Genomic DNA, 21,004 nt, shown 5'->3' with positions numbered 1-21,004 from the left:
CAAAGGAACTGGCCTGACGGACATATTTCGAGATATTCCTTCTTCTTGTTGTTCTTCCTCTGCACAGCTAAGCTGGAAGTGGCATTTGCAGCTCGCAATAGTGCAGAGTTATCTCAAAGAAAGGGGCCACGGTGTTTCTGTATCTCTATTATGTTGGTGCGGCTTCGGAACTTTTAAGTATCTCGATATATCTCGAAAACTACGCTTCTGATCAAAAAATATCATAGAACATAAATTGTAGGAAACATAATTCTCTACAAAAAACGTCTCTTAACATTTTGCCATAGCTCGCTTCGTTTCCGAGATATTTGCAGATTCAGCTCAAAGGAACTGGCCTGACGGACATATTTCGAGATATTTCTTCTTCTTGTTGTTCTTCCTCTGCACAGCTAAGCTGGAAGTGGCATTTGCAGCTCGCAATAGTGCAGAGTTATCTCAAAGAAAGGGGCCACGGTGTTTCTGTATCTCTATTATGTTGGTGCGGCTTCGGAACTTTTAAATATCTTGATATATCTCGAGAACTACGCATCTGATCAAAAAATATCGTAGAAGATAAAAAGTAGGAAACTTAATTCTCTACAAAAAAGGTCTCTTAACATTTCGCCATAGCTCGCTTCGTTTCCGAGATATTTGCATATTTATCTCAAGGGAAGGGGCCTGACGGACATATTTCGAGATATTTCTTCTTCTTGTTGTTCTTCTTCTGCACAGCTAAGCTGGAAGCGGCATTTGCGGCTCGCACTAGTGCAGAGTTATCTCAAAGAATGGGGCCACGGTGTTTCTGTATCTCTGTTATGTTGGTGCGGTTTCGGAACTTTTAAATATCTTGATATATCTCGAGAACTACGCATCTGAGCAAAAAATATCATAGATCATAAAAAGTAGGAAACTTAATTCTCTACAAAAAAGGTCTCTTAACATTTTGCCATAGCTCGCTTTGTTTCCGAGATATTTGCAGATTTATCTCATGGGAAGGGGCCTGACGGACATATTTCGAGATATTTCTTCTTCTTGTTGTTCTTCTTCGGCACAGCTAAGCTGGAAGTGGCATTTGCAGCTCGCAATAGTGCAGAGTTATCTCAAAAAAAGGGGCCACGGTGTTTCTGTATCTCTATTATGTTGGTGCGGCTTCGGAACTTTTAAATATCTTGATATATCTCGAGAACTACGCATCTGATCAAAAAATATCATAGAACATAAAAAGTAGGAAACATAATTCTCTACAAAAAAGGTCTCTTAATATTTTGCCATAGCTCGCTTCGTTTCCGAGATATTTGCAGATTTATCTCAAGGGAAGGGGCCTGACGGACATATTTCGAGATATTTCTTCTTCTTGTTGTTCTTCTTCTGCACAGCTAAACTGGAAGTGGCATTTCCAGCTCGCAATAATGCAGAGTTATCTCAAAGAAAGGGGCCACGGTGTTTCTGTATCTCTATTATGTTGGTGCGGCTTCGGAACTTTTAAATATCTTGATATATCTCGAGAACTACGCATCTGATCAAAAAATATCATAGAACATAAAAAGTAGGAAACTTAATTCTCTACAAATAAGGTCTCTCAACATTTTGCCATAGCTCGCTTCGTTTCCGAGATATTTGCAGATTTATCTCAAGGGAAGGGGCCTAACGGACATATTTCGAGATATTTCTTGTTCTTGTTGTTCTTCTTCTGCACAGCTAAACTGGAAGTGGCATTTCCAGCTCGCAATAATGCAGAGTTATCTCAAAGAAAGGGGCCACGGTGTTTCTGTATCTCTATTATGTTGGTGCGGCTTCGGAACTTTTAAATATCTTGATATATCTCGAGAACTACGCATCTGATCAAAAAATATCATAGAACATAAACAGTAGGAAACTTAATTCTCTACAAATAAGGTCTCTCAACATTTTGCCATAGCTCGCTTCGTTTCCGAGATATTTGCAGATTTATCTCAAGGGAAGGGGCCTAACGGACATATTTCGAGATATTTCTTCTTCTTGTTGTTCTTCTTCTGCACAGCTAAGCTGGAAGTGGCATTTGCAGCTCGCAATAGTGCAGAGTTATCTCAAAGAAAGGGGCCACGGTGTTTCTGTATCTCTATTATGTTGGTGCGGCTTCGGAACTTTTAAATATCTTGATATATCTCGAGAACTATGCATCTGATCAAAAAATATCATAGAACATAAAAAGTAGGAAACTTAATTCTCTACAAAAAAGGTCTCTTAATATTTTGCCATAGCTCGCTTCGTTTCCGAGATATTTGCAGATATATCTCAAGGGAAGGGGCCTGACGGACATATTTCGAGATATTTCTTCTTCTTGTTGTTCTTCCTCTGCACAGCTAAGCTGGAAGTGGCATTTGCAGCTCGCAATAGTGCAGAGTTACCTCAAAGAAAGGGGCCACGGTGTTTCTGTATCTCTATTATGTTGGTGCGGCTTCGGAACTTTTAAATATCTCGATATATCTCGAAAACTACGCTTCTGATCAAAAAATATCGTAGAACATAAATTGTAGGAAACTTAATTCTCTACAAAAAAGGTCTCTTAACATTTTGCCATAGCTCGCTTCGTTTCCGAGATATTTGCAGATTTATCTGAAGGGAAGGGGCCTAACGGACATATTTCGAGATATTTCTTCTTCTTGTTGTTCTTCTTCTGCACAGCTAAACTGGAAGTGGCATTTCCAGCTCGCAATAATGCAGAGTTATCTCAAAGAAAGGGGCCACGGTGTTTCTGTATCTCTATTATGTTGGTGCGGCTTCGGAACTTTTAAATATCTTGATATATCTCGAGAACTACGCTTCTGATTAAAAAATATCATAGAACATAAAAAGTAGGAAACTTAATTCTCTACAAAAAAGGTCTCTTAATATTTTGCCATAGCTCGCTTCGTTTCCGAGATATTTGCAGATTTATCTCAAGGGAAGGGGCCTGACGGACATATTTCGAGATATTTCTTCTTCTTGTTGTTCTTCCTCTGCACAGCTAAGCTGGAAGTGGCATTTGCAGCTCGCAATAGTGCAGAGTTATCTCAAAGAAAGGGGCCACGGTGTTTCTGTATCTCTATTATGTTGGTGCGGCTTCGGAACTTTTAAATATCTTGATATATCTCGAGAACTACGCATCTGATCAAAAAATATCATAGATCATAAAAAGTAGGAAACTTAATTCTCTACAAAAAAGGTCTCTTAACATTTTGCCATAGCTCGCTTTGTTTCCGAGAAATTTGCAGATTTATCTCAAGGGAAGGGGCCTGACGGACATATTTCGAGATATTTCTTCTTCTTGTTGTTCTTCTTCGGCACAGCTAAGCTGGAAGTGGCATTTGCAGCTCGCAATAGTGCAGAGTTATCTCAAAGAAAGGGGCCACGGTGTTTCTGTATCTCTATTATGTTGGTGCGGCTTCGGAACTTTTAAATATCTTGATATATCTCGAGAACTACGCTTCTGATTAAAAAATATCATAGAACATAAAAAGTAGGAAACTTAATTCTCTACAAAAAAGGTCTCTTAACATTTTGCCATAGCTCGCTTTGTTTCCGAGATATTTGCAGATTTATCTCAAGGGAAGGGGCCTGACGGACATATTTCGAGATATTTCTTCTTCTTGTTGTTCTTCTTCTGCACAGCTAAGCTGGAAGTGGCATTTGCAGCTCGCAATAGTGCAGAGTTATCTCAAAGAAAGGGGCCACGGTGTTTCTGTATCTCTATTATGTTGGTGCGGCTTCGGAACTTTTAAATATCTTGATATATCTCGAGAACTACGCTTCTGATTAAAAAATATCATAGAACATAAAAAGTAGGAAACTTAGTTCTCTACAAAAAAGGTCTCTTAATATTTTGCCATAGCTCGCTTCGTTTCCGAGATATTTGCAGATTTATCTGAAGGGAAGGGGCCTAACGGACATATTTCGAGATATTTCTTCTTCTTGTTGTTCTTCTTCTGCACAGTTAAACTGGAAGTGGCATTTCCAGCTCGCAATAATGCAGAGTTATCTCAAAGAGAGGGGCCACGGTGTTTCTGTATCTCTATTATGTTGGTGCGGCTTCGGAACTTTTAAATATCTTGATATATCTCGAGAACTACTCATCTGATCAAAAAATATGATAGAAGATAAAAAGTAGGAAACTTAATTCTCTACAAAAAAGGGCTCTTAACATTTTGCCATAGCTCGCTTTGTTTCCGAGATATTTGCAGATTTATCTCAAGGGAAGGGGCCTGACGGACATATTTCGAGATATTTCTTCTTCTTGTTGTTCTTCTTCTGCACAGCTAAGCTGGAAGTGGCATTTGCGGCTCGCACTAGTGCAGAGTTATCTCAAAGAAAGGGGCCACGGTGTTTCTGTATCTCTATTATGTTGGTGCGGCTTCGAAACTTTTAAATATCTCGATATATCTCGAAAACTACGCTTCTGATCAAAAAATATCATAGAACATAAATTGTAGGAAACATAATTCTCTACAAAAAACGTCTCTTAACATTTTGCCATAGCTCGCTTCGTTTCCGAGATATTTGCAGATTCAGCTCAAAGGAACTGGCCTGACGGACATATTTCGAGATATTTCTTCTTCTTGTTGTTCTTCCTCTGCACAGCTAAGCTGGAAGTGGCATTTGCAGCCCGCAATAGTGCAGAGTTATCTCAAAGAAAGGGGCCACGGTGTTTCTGTACCTCTATTATGTTGGTGCGGCTTCGGAACTTTTAAATATCTTGATATATCTCGAGAACTACGCATCTGATCAAAAAATATCATAGAACATAAAAAGTAGGAAACTTAATTCTCTACAAAAAAGGTCTCTTAACATTTTGCCATAGCTCGCTTTGTTTCCGAGATATTTGCAGATTTATCTCAAGGGAAGGGGCCTGACGGACATATTTCGAGATATTTCTTCTTCTTGTTGTTCTTCTTCGGCACAGCTAAGCTAGAAGTGGCATTTGCAGCTCGCAATAGTGCAGAGTTATCTCAAAAAAAGGGGCCACGGTGTTTCTGTATCTCTATTATGTTGGTGCGGCTTCGGAACTTTTAAATATCTTGATATATCTCGAGAACTACGCTTCTGATTAAAAAATATCATAGAACATAAAAAGTAGGAAACTTAATTCTCTACAAAAAAGGTCTCTTAATATTTTGCCATAGCTCGCTTCGTTTCCGAGATATTTGCAGATTTATCTCAAGGGAAGGGGCCTGACGGACATATTTCGAGATATTTCTTCTTCTTGTTGTTCTTCTTCTGCACAGCTAAACTGGAAGTGGCATTTCCAGCTCGCAATAATGCAGAGTTATCTCAAAGAAAGGGGCCACGGTGTTTCTGTATCTCTATTATGTTGGTGCGGCTTCGGAACTTTTAAATATCTTGATATATCTCGAGAACTACGCATCTGATCAAAAAATATCATAGAACATAAAAAGTAGGAAACTTAATTCTCTACAAAAAAGGTCTCTTAATATTTTGCCATAGCTCGCTTCGTTTCCGAGATATTTGCAGATTTATCTCAAGGGAAGGGGCCTGACGGACATATTTCGAGATATTTCTTCTTCTTGTTGTTCTTCCTCTGCACAGCTAAGCTGGAAGTGGCATTTGCAGCTCGCAATAGTGCAGAGTTATCTCAAAGAAAGGGGCCACGTAGTTTCTGTATCTCTATTATGTTGGTGCGGCTTCGGAACTTTTAAATATCTTGATATATCTCGAGAACTACGCATCTGATCAAAAAATATCATAGATCATAAAAAGTAGGAAACTTAATTCTCTACAAAAAAGGTCTCTTAACATTTTGCCATAGCTCGCTTTGTTTCCGAGATATTTGCAGATTTATCTCAAGGGAAGGGGCCTGACGGACATATTTCGAGATATTTCTTCTTCTTGTTGTTCTTCTTCGGCACAGCTAAGCTGGAAGTGGCATTTGCAGCTCGCAATAGTGCAGAGTTATCTCAAAGAAAGGGGCCACGGTGTTTCTGTATCTCTATTATGTTGGTGCGGCTTCGGAACTTTTAAATATCTTGATATATCTCGAGAACTACGCTTCTGATTAAAAAATATCATAGAACATAAAAAGTAGGAAACTTAATTCTCTACAAAAAAGGTCTCTTAACATTTTGCCATAGCTCGCTTTGTTTCCGAGATATTTGCAGATTTATCTCAAGGGAAGGGGCCTGACGGACATATTTCGAGATATTTCTTCTTCTTGTTGTTCTTCTTCTGCACAGCTAAGCTGGAAGTGGCATTTGCAGCTCGCAATAGTGCAGAGTTATCTCAAAGAAAGGGGCCACGGTGTTTCTGTATCTCTATTATGTTGGTGCGGCTTCGGAACTTTTAAATATCTTGATATATCTCGAGAACTACGCTTCTGATTAAAAAATATCATAGAACATAAAAAGTAGGAAACTTAGTTCTCTACAAAAAAGGTCTCTTAACATTTTGCCATAGCTCGCTTCGTTTCCGAGATATTTGCAGATTTATCTGAAGGGAAGGGGCCTAACGGACATATTTCGAGATATTTCTTCTTCTTGTTGTTCTTCTTCTGCACAGTTAAACTGGAAGTGGCATTTCCAGCTCGCAATAATGCAGAGTTATCTCAAAGAGAGGGGCCACGGTGTTTCTGTATCTCTATTATGTTGGTGCGGTTTCGGAACTTTTAAATATCTTGATATATCTCGAGAACTACTCATCTGATCAAAAAATATGATAGAAGATAAAAAGTAGGAAACTTAATTCTCTACAAAAAAGGGCTCTTAACATTTTGCCATAGCTCGCTTTGTTTCCGAGATATTTGCAGATTTATCTCAAGGGAAGGGGCCTGACGGACATATTTCGAGATATTTCTTCTTCTTGTTGTTCTTCTTCTGCACAGCTAAGCTGGAAGTGGCATTTGCGGCTCGCACTAGTGCAGAGTTATCTCAAAGAAAGGGGCCACGGTGTTTCTGTATCTCTATTATGTTGGTGCGGCTTCGAAACTTTTAAATATCTCGATATATCTCGAAAACTACGCTTCTGATCAAAAAATATCATAGAACATAAATTGTAGGAAACATAATTCTCTACAAAAAACGTCTCTTAACATTTTGCCATAGCTCGCTTCGTTTCCGAGATATTTGCAGATTCAGCTCAAAGGAACTGGCCTGACGGACATATTTCGAGATATTTCTTCTTCTTGTTGTTCTTCCTCTGCACAGCTAAGCTGGAAGTGGCATTTGCAGCCCGCAATAGTGCAGAGTTATCTCAAAGAAAGGGGCCACGGTGTTTCTGTACCTCTATTATGTTGGTGCGGCTTCGGAACTTTTAAATATCTTGATATATCTCGAGAACTACGCATCTGATCAAAAAATATCATAGAACATAAAAAGTAGGAAACTTAATTCTCTACAAAAAAGGTCTCTTAACATTTTGCCATAGCTCTCTTCGTTTCCGAGATATTTGCAGATTTATCTCAAGGGAAGGGGCCTGACGGACATATTTCGAGATATTTCTTCTTCTTGTTGTTCTTCTTCTGCACAGCTAAGCTGGAAGTGGCATTTGCGGCCCGCACTAGTGCAGAGTTATCTCAAAGAAAGGGGCCACGGTGTTTCTGTATCTCTATTATGTTGGTGCGGCTTCGGAACTTTTAAATATCTCGATATATCTCGAAAACTACGCTTCTGATCAAAAAATATCATAGAACATAAATTGTAGGAAACATAATTCTCTACAAAAAACGTCTCTTAACATTTTGCCATAGCTCGCTTCGTTTCCGAGATATTTGCAGATTCAGCTCAAAGGAACTGGCCTGACGGACATATTTCGAGATATTTCTTCTTCTTGTTGTTCTTCCTCTGCACAGCTAAGCTGGAAGTGGCATTTGCAGCTCGCAATAGTGCAGAGTTATCTCAAAGAAAGGGGCCACGGTGTTTCTGTATCTCTATTATGTTGGTGCGGCTTCGGAACTTTTAAGTATCTCGATATATCTCGAAAACTACGCTTCTGATCAAAAAATATCATAGAACATAAATTGTAGGAAACATAATTCTCTACAAAAAACGTCTCTTAACATTTTGCCATAGCTCGCTTCGTTTCCGAGATATTTGCAGATTCAGCTCAAAGGAACTGGCCTGACGGACATATTTCGAGATATTTCTTCTTCTTGTTGTTCTTCCTCTGCACAGCTAAGCTGGAAGTGGCATTTGCAGCTCGCAATAGTGCAGAGTTATCTCAAAGAAAGGGGCCACGGTGTTTCTGTATCTCTATTATGTTGGTGCGGCTTCGGAACTTTTAAATATCTTGATATATCTCGAGAACTACGCATCTGATCAAAAAATATCGTAGAAGATAAAAAGTAGGAAACTTAATTCTCTACAAAAAAGGTCTCTTAACATTTCGCCATAGCTCGCTTCGTTTCCGAGATATTTGCATATTTATCTCAAGGGAAGGGGCCTGACGGACATATTTCGAGATATTTCTTCTTCTTGTTGTTCTTCTTCTGCACAGCTAAGCTGGAAGCGGCATTTGCGGCTCGCACTAGTGCAGAGTTATCTCAAAGAATGGGGCCACGGTGTTTCTGTATCTCTGTTATGTTGGTGCGGTTTCGGAACTTTTAAATATCTTGATATATCTCGAGAACTACGCATCTGATCAAAAAATATCATAGAACATAAAAAGTAGGAAACTTAATTCTCTACAAAAAGGTCTCTTAACATTTTGCCATAGCTCGCTTCGTTTCCGAGATATTTGCATATTTATCTCAAGGGAAGGGGCCTGACGGACATATTTCGAGATATTTCTTCTTCTTGTTGTTCTTCTTCTGTACAGCTAAGCTGGAAGTGGCATTTGCGGCTCGCACTAGTGCAGAGTTATCTCAAAGAAAGGAGCCACGGTGTTTCTGTATCTCTATTATGTTGGTGCGGCTTCGGAACTTTTAAATATCTTGATATATCTCGAGAACTACGCATCTGATCAAAAAATATCACAGAACATAAAAAGTAGGAAACTTAATTCTCTACAAAAAAGGTCTCTTAACATTTTGCCATAGCTCGCTTCGTTTCCGAGATATTTGCAGATTTATCTCAAGGGAAGGGGCCTGACGGACATATTTCGAGATATTTCTTCTTCTTGTTGTTCTTCTTCTGCACAGCTGAGCTGGAAGTGGCATTTGCAGGTCGCAATAGTGCAGAGTTATCTCAAAGAAAGGGGCCACGGTGTTTCTGTATCTCTATTATGTTGGTGCGGCTTCGGAACTTTTAAATATCTCGATATATCTCGAAAACTACGCTTCTGATCAAAAAATATCATACAACGTAAATTGTAGGAAACATTATTCTCTACAAAAAAGGTCTCTTAACATTTTGCCATAGCTCGCTTCGTTTCCGAGATATTTGCAGATTTATCTCAAGGGAAGGGTCCTGATGGACATATTTCGAGATATTTCTTCTTCCTGTTGTTCTTCTTCTGCACAGCTAAACTGGAAGTGGCATTTCCAGCTCGCAATCGTGCAGAGTTATCTCAAAGAAAGGGGCCACGGTGTTTCTGTATCTCTATTATGTTGGTGCGGCTTCGGAACTTTTAAATATCTCGATATATCTCGAAAACCACGCTTCTGATCAAAAAATATCATAGAACATAAATTGTAGAAAACTTAATTCTCTACAAAAAAGGTCTCTTAACATTTTGCCATAGCTCGCTTCGTTTCCGAGATATTTGCAGATTTATCTCAAGGGAAGGGGCCTGACGGACATATTTCGAGATATTTCTTCTTCTTGTTGTTCTTCTTCTGTACAGCTAAGCTGGAAGTGGCATTTGCGGCTCGCACTAGTGCAGAGTTATCTCAAAGAAAGGGGCCACGGTGTTTCTGTATCTCTATTATGTTGGTGCGGCTTCGGAACTTTTAAATATCTTGATATATCTCGAGAACTACGCATCTGATCAAAAAATATCATAGAACATAAAAAGTAGGAAACTTAATTCTCTACAAAAAAGGTCTCTTAACATTTTGCCATAGCTCGCTTCGTTTCCGAGATATTTGCAGATTTATCTCAAGGGAAGGGGCCTAACGGACATATTTCGAGATATTTCTTCTTCTTGTTGTTCTTCTTCTGCACAGCTAAGCTGGAAGCGGCATTTGCGGCTCGCACTAGTGCAGAGTTATCTCAAAGAATGGGGCCACGGTGTTTCTGTACCTCTGTTATGTTGGTGCGGTTTCGGAACTTTTAAATATCTTGATATATCTCGAGAACTACGCATCTGATCAAAAAATATCATAGAACATAAATTGTAGGACACATAATTCTCTACAAAAAAGGTCTCTTAACATTTTGCCATAGCTCGCTTCGTTTCCGAGATATTTGCAGATATATCTCAAGGGCAGGGGCCTGACGGACATATTTCGAGATATTTCTTCTTCTTGTTGTTCTTCTTCTGCACAGCTAAGCTGGAAGCGGCATTTGCGGCTCGCACTAGTGCAGAGTTATCTCAAAGAATGGGGCCACGGTGTTTCTGTATCTCTGTTATGTTGGTGCGGTTTCGGAACTTTTAAATATCTTGATATATCTCGAGAACTACGCATCTGATCAAAAAATATCATAGAACATAAATTGTAGGACACATAATTCTCTACAAAAAAGGTCTCTTAACATTTTGCCATAGCTCGCTTCGTTTCCGAGATATTTGCAGATATATCTCAAGGGCAGGGGCCTGACGGACATATTTCGAGATATTTCTTCTTCTTGTTGTTCTTCTTCTGCACAGCTAAGCTGGAAGTGGCATTTGCAGCGCGCAATAGTGCAGAGTTATCTCAAAGAAAGGGGCCACGGTGTTTCTGTATCTCTATTATGTTGGTGCGGCTTCGGAACTTTTAAATATCTTGATATATCTCGAGAACTACGCATCTGATCAAAAAATATCGTAGAAGATAAAAAGTAGGAAACTTAATTCTCTACAAAAAAGGTCTCTTAGCATTTCGCCATAGCTCGCTTCGTTTCCGAGATATTTGCATATTTATCTCAATGGAAGGGGCCTGACGGACATATTTCGAGATATTTCTTCTTCTTGTTGTTCTTCTTCTGTACAGCTAAGCTGGAAGTGGCATTTGCGGCTCGCACTAGTGCAGAGTTATCTCAAAGAAAGGGGCCACGGTGTTTCTGTATCTCTATTATGTTGGTGCGGCTTCGGAACTTTTAAATATCTTGATATATCTCGAGAACTACGCATCTGATCAAAAAATATCATAGAACGTAAAAAGTAGGAAACTTAATTGTCTACAAAAAAGGTCTCTTAACATTTTGCCATAGCTCGCTTCGTTTCCGAGATATTTGCAGATTTATCTCAAGGGAAGGGGCCTAACGGACATATTTCGAGATATTTCTTCTTCTTGTTGTTCTTCTTCTGCACAGCTAAGCTGGAAGCGGCATTTGCGGCTCGCACTAGTGCAGAGTTATCTCAAAGAATGGGGCCACGGTGTTTCTGTACCTCTGTTATGTTGGTGCGGTTTCGGAACTTTTAAATATCTTGATATATCTCGAGAACTACGCATCTGGTCAAAAAATATCATAGAACATAAATTGTAGGACACATAATTCTCTACAAAAAAGGTCTCTTAACATTTTGCCATAGCTCGCTTCGTTTCCGAGATATTTGCAGATATATCTCAAGGGCAGGGGCCTGACGGACATATTTCGAGATATTTCTTCTTCTTGTTGTTCTTCTTCTGCACAGCTAAGCTGGAAGCGGCATTTGCGGCTCGCACTAGTGCAGAGTTATCTCAAAGAATGGGGCCACGGTGTTTCTGTATCTCTGTTATGTTGGTGCGGTTTCGGAACTTTTAAATATCTTGATATATCTCGAGAACTACGCATCTGATCAAAAAATATCATAGAACATAAATTGTAGGACACATAATTCTCTACAAAAAAGGTCTCTTAACATTTTGCCATAGCTCGCTTCGTTTCCGAGATATTTGCAGATATATCTCAAGGGCAGGGGCCTGACGGACATATTTCGAGATATTTCTTCTTCTTGTTGTTCTTCTTCTGCACAGCTAAGCTGGAAGTGGCATTTGCAGCGCGCAATAGTGCAGAGTTATCTCAAAGAAAGGGGCCACGGTGTTTCTGTATCTCTATTATGTTGGTGCGGCTTCGGAACTTTTAAATATCTTGATATATCTCGAGAACTACGCATCTGATCAAAAAATATCGTAGAAGATAAAAAGTAGGAAACTTAATTCTCTACAAAAAAGGTCTCTTAGCATTTCGCCATAGCTCGCTTCGTTTCCGAGATATTTGCATATTTATCTCAATGGAAGGGGCCTGACGGACATATTTCGAGATATTTCTTCTTCTTGTTGTTCTTCTTCTGTACAGCTAAGCTGGAAGTGGCATTTGCGGCTCGCACTAGTGCAGAGTTATCTCAAAGAAAGGGGCCACGGTGTTTCTGTATCTCTATTATGTTGGTGCGGCTTCGGAACTTTTAAATATCTTGATATATCTCGAGAACTACGCATCTGATCAAAAAATATCATAGAACGTAAAAAGTAGGAAACTTAATTGTCTACAAAAAAGGTCTCTTAACATTTTGCCATAGCTCGCTTCGTTTCCGAGATATTTGCAGATTTATCTCAAGGGAAGGGGCCTAACGGACATATTTCGAGATATTTCTTCTTCTTGTTGTTCTTCTTCTGCACAGCTAAGCTGGAAGCGGCATTTGCGGCTCGCACTAGTGCAGAGTTATCTCAAAGAATGGGGCCACGGTGTTTCTGTATCTCTGTTATGTTGGTGCGGTTTCGGAACTTTTAAATATCTTGATATATCTCGAGAACTACGCATCTGATCAAAAAATATCATAGAACATAAATTGTAGGACACATAATTCTCTACAAAAAAGGTCTCTTAACATTTTGCCATAGCTCGCTTCGTTTCCGAGATATTTGCAGATATATCTCAAGGGCAGGGGCCTGACGGACATATTTCGAGATATTTCTTCTTCTTGTTGTTCTCCTTCTGCACAGCTAAGCTGGAGGTGGCATTTACAGCTCGCAATAGTGCAGAGTTATCTCAAAGAAAGGGGCCACGGTGTTTCTGTATCTCTATTATGTTGGTGCGGCTTCGGAACTTTTAAATATCTTGATATATCTCCAGAACTACGCCTCTGATCGAAAAATATCATAGAACATAAAAAGTAGGAAACTTAATTTTCTACAAAAAACGTCTCTTAACATTTTGCCATAGCTCGCTTCGTTTCCGAGATATTTGCAGATTCAGCTCAAAGGAACGGGCCTGACGGACATATTTCGAGATACTTCTTCTTCTTGTTGTTCTTCCTCTGCACAGCTAAGCTGGAAGTGGCATTTGCAGCTCGCAATAGTGCAGAGTTATCTCAAAGAAAGGGGCCACGGTGTTTCTGTATCTCTATTATGTTGGTGCGGCTTCGGAACTTTTAAATATCTTGATATATCTCGAGAACTACGCATCTGATCAAAAAATATCATAGAACATAAAAAGTAGGAAACTTAATTCTCTACAAAAAAGGTCTCTTAACATTTTGCCATAGCTCGCTTCGTTTCCGAGATATTTGCAGATTTATCTCAAGGGAAGGGGCCTGACGGACATATTTCGAGATATTTCTTCTTCTTGTTGTTCTTCTTCTGCACAGCTGAGCTGGAAGTGGCATTTGCAGGTCGCAATAGTGCAGAGTTATCTCAAAGAAAGGGGCCACGGTGTTTCTGTATCTCTATTATGTTGGTGCGGCTTCGGAACTTTTAAATATCTCGATATATCTCGAAAACTACGCTTCTGATCAAAAAATATCATAGAACGTAAATTGTAGGAAACATTATTCTCTACAAAAAAGGTCTCTTAACATTTTGCCATAGCTCGCTTCGTTTCCGAGATATTTGCAGATTTATCTCAAGGGAAGGGTCCTGATGGACATATTTCGAGATATTTCTTCTTCTTGTTGTTCTTGTTCTGCACAGCTAAGCTGGAAGTGGCATTTGCGGCTCGCACTAGTGCAGAGTTATCTCAAAGAAAGGGGCCACGGTGTTTCTGTATCTCTATTATGTTGGTGCGGCTTCGGAACTTTTAAATATCTCGATATATCTCGAAAACTACGCTTCTGATCAAAAAATATGATAGAACATAAATTGTAGGAAACATAATTCTCTACAAAAAACGTCTCTTAACATTTTGCCATAGCTCGCTTCGTTTCCGAGATATTTGCAGATTCAGCTCAAAGGAACGGGCCTGACGGACATATTTCGAGATACTTCTTCTTCTTGTTGTTCTTCCTCTGCACAGCTAAGCTGGAAGTGGCATTTGCAGGTCGCAATAGTGCAGAGTTATCTCAAAGAAAGGGGCCACGGTGTTTCTGTATCTCTATTATGTTGGTGCGGCTTCGGAACTTTTAAATATTTCGATATATCTCGAAAACTACGCTTCTGATCAAAAAATATCATAGAACGTAAATTGTAGGAAACATTATTCTCTACAAAAAAGGTCTCTTAACATTTTGCCATAGCTCGCTTCGTTTCCGAGATATTTGCAGATTTATCTCAAGGGAAGGGTCCTGATGGACATATTTCGAGATATTTCTTCTTCTTGTTGTTCTTCTTCTGCACAGCTAAACTGGAAGTGGCGTTTCCAGCTCGCAATCGTGCAGAGTTATCTCAAAGAAAGGGGCCACGGTGTTTCTGTATCTCTATTATGTTGGTGCGGCTTCGGAACTTTTAAATATCTTGATATATCTCGAGAACTACGCCTCTGATCGAAAAATATCATAGAACATAAAAAGTAGGAAACTTAATTCTCTACAGAAAAGGTCTCTTAACATTTTGCCATAGCTCGCTTCGTTTCCGAGATATTTGCAGATTCAGCTCAAAGAAACGGGCCTGACGGACATATTTTGAGATACTTCTTCTTCTTGTTGTTCTTCGTCTGCACAGCTAAGCTGGAAGTGGCATTTGCAGCTCGCAATAGTGCAGAGTTATCTCAAAGAAAGGGGCCACGGTGTTTCTGTATCTCTATTATGATGGTGCGGCTTCGGAACTTTTAAATATCTTGATATATCTCGAGAACTACGCATCTGATCAAAAAATATCATAGAACATAAAAAGTAGGAAACTTAATTCTCTACAAAAAAGGTCTCTTAACATTTTGCCATAGCTCGCTTCGTTTCCGAGATATTTGCAGATTTATCTCAAGGGAAGGGGCCTGACGGACATATTTCGAGATATTTCTTCTTCTTGTTGTTCTTCTTCTGCACAGCTGAGCTGGAAGTGGCATTTGCAGGTCGCAATAGTGCAGAGTTATCTCAAAGAAAGGGGCCACGGTGTTTCTGTATCTCTATTATGTTGGTGCGGCTTCGGAACTTTTAAATATCTCGATATATCTCGAAAACTACGCTTCTGATCAAAAAATATCATAGAACGTAAATTGTAGGAAACATTATTCTCTACAAAAAAGATCTCTTAACATTTTGCCATAGCTCGCTTCGTTTCCGAGATATTTGCAGATTTATCTCAAGGGAAGGGTCCTGATGGACATATTTCGAGATATTTCTTCTTCTTGTTGTTCTTGTTCTGCACAGCTAAGCTGGAAGTGGCATTTGCGGCTCGCACTAGTGCAGAGTTATCTCAAAGAAAGGGGCCACGGTGTTTCTGTATCTCTATTATGTTGGTGCGGCTTCGGAACTTTTAAATATCTCGATATATCTCGAAAACTACGCTTCTGATCAAAAAATATGATAGAACATAAATTGTAGGAAACATAATTCTCTACAAAAAACGTCTCTTAACATTTTGCCATAGCTCGCTTCGTTTCCGAGATATTTGCAGATTCAGCTCAAAGGAACGGGCCTGACGGACATATTTCGAGATACTTCTTCTTCTTGTTGTTCTTCCTCTGCACAGCTAAGCTGGAAGTGGCATTTGCAGCTCGCAATAGTGCAGAGTTATCTCAAAGAAAGGGGCCACGGTGTTTCTGTATCTCTATTATGTTGGTGCGGCTTCGGAACTTTTAAATATCTTGATATATCTCGAGAACTACGCATCTGATCAAAAAATATCATAGAACATAAAAAGTAGGAAACTTAATTCTCTACAAAAAAGGTCTCTTAACATTTTGCCATAGCTCGCTTCGTTTCCGAGATATTTGCAGATTTATCTCAAGGGAAGGGGCCTGACGGACATATTTCGAGATATTTCTTCTTCTTGTTGTTCTTCTTCTGCACAGCTGAGCTGGAAGTGGCATTTGCAGGTCGCAATAGTGCAGAGTTATCTCAAAGAAAGGGGCCACGGTGTTTCTGTATCTCTATTATGTTGGTGCGGCTTCGGAACTTTTAAATATCTCGATATATCTCGAAAACTACGCTTCTGATCAAAAAATATCATAGAACGTAAATTGTAGGAAACATTATTCTCTACAAAAAAGGTCTCTTAACATTTTGCCATAGCTCGCTTCGTTTCCGAGATATTTGCAGATTTATCTCAAGGGAAGGGTCCTGATGGACATATTTCGAGATATTTCTTCTTCTTGTTGTTCTTGTTCTGCACAGCTAAGCTGGAAGTGGCATTTGCGGCTCGCACTAGTGCAGAGTTATCTCAAAGAAAGGGGCCACGGTGTTTCTGTATCTCTATTATGTTGGTGCGGCTTCGGAACTTTTAAATATCTCGATATATCTCGAAAACTACGCTTCTGATCAAAAAATATGATAGAACATAAATTGTAGGAAACATAATTCTCTACAAAAAACGTCTCTTAACATTTTGCCATAGCTCGCTTCGTTTCCGAGATATTTGCAGATTCAGCTCAAAGGAACGGGCCTGACGGACATATTTCGAGATACTTCTTCTTCTTGTTGTTCTTCCTCTGCACAGCTAAGCTGGAAGTGGCATTTGCAGCTCGCAATAGTGCAGAGTTATCTCAAAGAAAGGGGCCACGGTGTTTCTGTATCTCTATTATGTTGGTGCGGCTTCGGAACTTTTAAATATCTTGATATATCTCGAGAACTACGCCTCTGATCGAAAAATATCATAGAACATAAAAAGTAGGAAACTTAATTCTCTACAAAAAACGTCTCTTAACATTTTGCCATAGCTCGCTTCGTTTCCGAGATATTTGCAGATTCAGCTCAAAGGAACGGGCCTGACGGACATATTTCGAGATACTTCTTCTTCTTGTCGTTCTTCCTCTGCACAGCTAAGCTGGAAGTGGCATTTGCAGCTCTCAATAGTGCAGAGTTATCTCAAAGAAAGGGGCCACGGTGTTTCTGTATCTCTATTATGTTGGTGCGGCTTCGGAACTTTTAAATATCTTGATATATCTCGAGAACTACGCATCTGATCAAAAAATATCATAGAAGATAAAAAGTAGGAAACTTAATTCTCTACAAAAAAGGTCTCTTAACATTTTGCCATAGCTCGCTTCGTTTCCGAGATATTTGCAGATTTATCTCAAGGGAAGGGGCCTGACGGACATATTTCGAGATATTTCTTCTTCTTGTTGTTCTTCTTCTGCACAGCTGAGCTGGAAGTGGCATTTGCAGGTCGCAATAGTGCAGAGTTATCTCAAAGAAAGGGGCCACGGTGTTTCTGTATCTCTATTATGTTGGTGCGGCTTCGGAACTTTTAAATATCTCGATATATCTCGAAAACTACGCTTCTGATCAAAAAATATCATAGAACGTAAATTGTAGGAAACATTATTCTCTACAAAAAAGGTCTCTTAACATTTTGCCATAGCTCGCTTCGTTTCCGAGATATTTGCAGATTTATCTCAAGGGAAGGGTCCTGATGGACATATTTCGAGATATTTCTTCTTCTTGTTGTTCTTCTTCTGCACAGCTAAGCTGGAAGTGGCATTTGCGGCTCGCACTAGTGCAGAGTTATCTCAAAGAAAGGGGCCACGGTGTTTCTGTATCTCTATTATGTTGGTGCGGCTTCGGAACTTTTAAATATCTCGATATATCTCGAAAACTACGCTTCTGATCAAAAAATATGATAGAACATAAATTGTAGGAAACATAATTCTCTACAAAAAACGTCTCTTAACATTTTGCCATAGCTCGCTTCGTTTCCGAGATATTTGCAGATTCAGCTCAAAGGAACGGGCCTGACGGACATATTTCGAGATACTTCTTCTTCTTGTTGTTCTTCCTCTGCACAGCTAAGCTGGAAGTGGCATTTGCAGCTCGCAATAGTGCAGAGTTATCTCAAAGAAAGGGGCCACGGTGTTTCTGTATCTCTATTATGTTGGTGCGGCTTCGGAACTTTTAAATATCTCGATATATCTCGAAAACTACGCTTCTGATCAAAAAATATCATAGAACATAAATTGTAGGAAACATAATTCTCTACAAAAAACGTCTCTTAACATTTTGCCATAGCTCGCTTCGTTTCCGAGATATTTGCAGATTCAGCTCAAAGGAACGGGCCTGACGGACATATTTCGAGATACTTCTTCTTCTTGTTGTTCTTCCTCTGCACAGCTAAGCAGGAAGTGGCATTTGCAGCTCGCAATAGTGCAGAGTTATCTCAAAGAAAGGGGCCACGGTGTTCCTGTATCTCTATTATGTTGGTGCGGCTTCGGAACTTTTAAATATCTTGATATATCTCGAGAACTACGCATCTGATCAAAAAATATCATAGAACATAAAAAGTAGGAAACTTAATTCTCTACAAAAAAGGTCTCTTAACATTTTGCCATAGCTCGCTTCGTTTCCGAGATATTTGCAGATTTATCTCAAGGGAAGGGGCCTGACGGACATATTTCGAGATATTTCTTCTTCTTGTTGTTCTTCTTCTGCACAGCTGAGCTGGAAGTGGCATTTGCAGGTCGCAATAGTGCAGAGTTATCTCAAAGAAAGGGGCCACGGTGTTTCTGTATCTCTATTATGTTGGTGCGGCTTCGGAACTTTTAAATATCTCGATATATCTCGAAAACTACGCTTCTGATCAAAAAATGTCATAGAACGTAAATTGTAGGAAACATTATTCTCTACAAAAAAGGTCTCTTAACATTTTGCCATAGCTCGCTTCGTTTCCGAGATATTTGCAGATTCAGCTCAAAGGAACTGGCCTGACGGACATATTTCGAGATATTTCTTCTTCTTGTTGTTCTTCCTCTGCACAGCTAAGCTGGAAGTGGCATTAGCAGCTCGCAATAGTGCAGAGTTATCTCAAAGAAAGGGGCCACGGTGTTTCTGTATCTCTATTATGTTGGTGCGGCTTCGGAACTTTTAAATATCTCGATATATCTCGAAAACTACGCTTCTGATCAAAAAATATCATAGAACATAAATTGTAGGAAACATAATTCTCTACAAAAAACGTCTCTTAACATTTTGCCATAGCTCGCTTCGTTTCCGAGATATTTGCAGATTCAGCTCAAAGGAACGGGCCTGACGGACATATTTCGAGATACTTCTTCTTCTTGTTGTTCTTCCTCTGCACAGCTAAGCAGGAAGTGGCATTTGCAGCTCGCAATAGTGCAGAGTTATCTCAAAGAAAGGGGCCACGGTGTTTCTGTATCTCTATTATGTTGGTGCGGCTTCGGAACTTTTAAATATCTTGATATATCTCGAGAACTACGCATCTGATCAAAAAATATCATAGAACATAAAAAGTAGGAAACTTAATTCTCTACAAAAAAGGTCTCTTAACATTTTGCCATAGCTCGCTTCGTTTCCGAGATATTTGCAGATTTATCTCAAGGGAAGGGGCCTGACGGACATATTTCGAGATATTTCTTCTTCTTGTTGTTCTTCTTCTGCACAGCTGAGCTGGAAGTGGCATTTGCAGGTCGCAATAGTGCAGAGTTATCTCAAAGAAAGGGGCCACGGTGTTTCTGTATCTCTATTATGTTGGTGCGGCTTCGGAACTTTTAAATATCTCGATATATCTCGAAAACTACGCTTCTGATCAAAAAATGTCATAGAACGTAAATTGTAGGAAACATTATTCTCTACAAAAAAGGTCTCTTAACATTTTGCCATAGCTCGCTTCGTTTCCGAGATATTTGCAGATTTATCTCAAGGGAAGGGGCCTGACGGACATATTTCGAGATATTTCTTCTTCTTGTTGTTCTTCTTCTGCACAGCTGAGCTGGAAGTGGCATTTGCAGGTCGCAGTAGTGCAGAGTTATCTCAAAGAAAGGGGCCACGGTGTTTCTGTATCTCTATTATGTTGGTGCGGCTTCGGAACTTTTAAATATCTTGATGTATCTCGAGAACTACGCATCTGATCAAAAAATATCATAGAAGATAAAAAGTAGGAAACTTAATTCTCTACACAAAAGGTCTCTTAACATTTCGCCATAGCTCGCTTCGTTTCCGAGATATTTGCAGATTTATCTCAAGGGAAGGGGCCTGTCGGACATATTTCGAGATATTTCTTCTTCTTGTTGTTCTTCTTCTGCACAGCTAAGCTGGAAGTGGCATTTGCGGCTCGCACTAGTGCAGAGTTATCTCAAAGAAAGGGGCCACGGTGTTTCTGTATCTCTATTATGTTGGTGCGGCTTCGGAACTTTTAAATATCTCGATATATCTCGAAAACTACGCTTCTGATCAAAAAATATCATAGAACATAAATTGTAGGAAACATAATTCTCTACAAAAAACGTCTCTTAACATTTTGCCATAGCTCGCTTCGTTTCCGAGATATTTGCAGATTCAGCTCAAAGGAACTGGCCTGACGGACATATTTCGAGATATTTCTTCTTCTTGTTGTTCTTCCTCTGCACAGCTAAGCTGGAAGTGGCATTTACAGCTCGCAATAGTGCAGAGTTATCTCAAAGAAAGGGGCCACGGTGTTTCTGTATCCCTATTATGTTGGTGCGGCTTCGGAACTTTTAAATATCTCGATATATCTCGAAAACTACGCTTCTGATCAAAAAATATCATAGAACATAAATTGTAGGAAACACAATTCTCTACAAAAAACGTCTCTTAACATTTTGCCATAGCTCGCTTCGTTTCCGAGATATTTGCAGATTCAGCTCAAAGGAACTGGCCTGACGGACATATTTCGAGATATTTCTTCTTCTTGTTGTTCTCCCTCTGCACAGCTAAGCTG

The sequence above is a fragment of the Osmia lignaria genome, unplaced genomic scaffold, assembly GCF_051020975.1.
Source record: "Osmia lignaria lignaria isolate PbOS001 unplaced genomic scaffold, iyOsmLign1 scaffold0003, whole genome shotgun sequence".
Lineage (NCBI taxonomy): Eukaryota > Metazoa > Arthropoda > Insecta > Hymenoptera > Megachilidae > Osmia > Osmia lignaria.
The sequence above is the reverse complement of the archived record's forward strand: the minus strand, read 5'-3'. Positions refer to the sequence as shown.